This window comes from Chaetura pelagica, unplaced genomic scaffold (assembly GCF_000747805.2).
Source record: "Chaetura pelagica isolate M959 unplaced genomic scaffold, ChaPel_1.0 scaffold542, whole genome shotgun sequence".
Classification (NCBI taxonomy): domain Eukaryota; kingdom Metazoa; phylum Chordata; class Aves; order Apodiformes; family Apodidae; genus Chaetura; species Chaetura pelagica.
This window is the reverse complement of record NW_009952493.1, coordinates 275,974-277,191: the sequence shown is the minus strand read 5'-3', so window position 1 is coordinate 277,191 and position 1,218 is coordinate 275,974.

Sequence of the window (1,218 nt, the reverse complement as noted above, 5' to 3'; positions counted from 1 at the left end):
GGGAATGCCGGGATCGGGCCCGGGAATGCCGGGATCGGGGGGCAGGGAATGCCGGGCCCGGCCCCCCCAGCCCTTCCTCGCCCCCACCTGCCCGGTCCCAGGGCGCGCGCCGGCCCGAGGCGCAGCCCCGCGGGGCAGGAATGGGTGTCCCGGCCTCGGGAGGCTCCAGGACAGGTTGGACGGCGCTCCCATCCACGTGATCCAGGGAGATGCCCATGTCCACGGCTGGGAGTTGGGATGGATGGGCTTTTAAAGGTCCCTTCCAACCCAAACCAACCCAGGAGTCTGTCGGGTGCTCACTCTGCAACGCAGTGATTGACATTCCCGGGATGGTCGGTGAAGGTGGTGCCAGCAGGACAGGTCATGTCACCTGCATCTGCTGGACAGAATGAAAGAACCAGAATCATGGAATCCCACACTGGTTTGAGTTGGAGGGACCTTAAAGATCATCCAGACCCACTCCTGCATGGGCAGGGACACCTCCCACCAGCCCAGGCTGCTCCAAGCCCCATCCAACCTGCCCTTCAACACCCCCAGGGATGGGGCAGCCACAGCTTCCCTGGGCAACCTGGGCCAGGCTCTCACCACCCTCACAGCAAAGAATTCCCTCCTCATGTCTCACCTCACCCTCCCTGTCCCAGTTTTCATCCATCCCCCTCATCCCATCCCTCCCTGCCCTTGTCCCAAGTCCCTCCCCAGCTTTCCTGGAGCCCCTTCAGGCACTGGAAGCTGCTCTCAGGGCTCCTGGAGCCTTCTCTTCTCCAGGCTGAACACCCCAACTCTCCCAGCCTGTCCCCAGAGCAGAGCTGCTCCAGCCCTCCCAGCATCTCCGGGGCCTCCTCTGGAGACTACACCAGCTCCGTGTCCTTCTTGTGTTGGGGACCTCAGGACCCATCACTGCATGGGGGAGTCTCTACAAGTCAGGTCATCTCTAGGTCCAGGTGACCAGCGCACATGGAGATGCAGATACCAAGGAGGAAGTTCCTGCATCTAGGAATCCCTTATGAAATAGCAGTTCCAGCTCTTGGACAGTCATCACTACCTTCTCTGAACCCTGCCGAGCTGTCCCACTCAGTCTTTAATTTTCATAGAACAACTCTGATTCCAAAGGCTTGTTCACAAGTGGTCATGGTCAGCTCAAGGTATTGTGCAAATAGGTTTGTTTTCTTAATAATCCTGTTTTTTCTCCTCACTTCGGGATACACAAGATTCCCTACA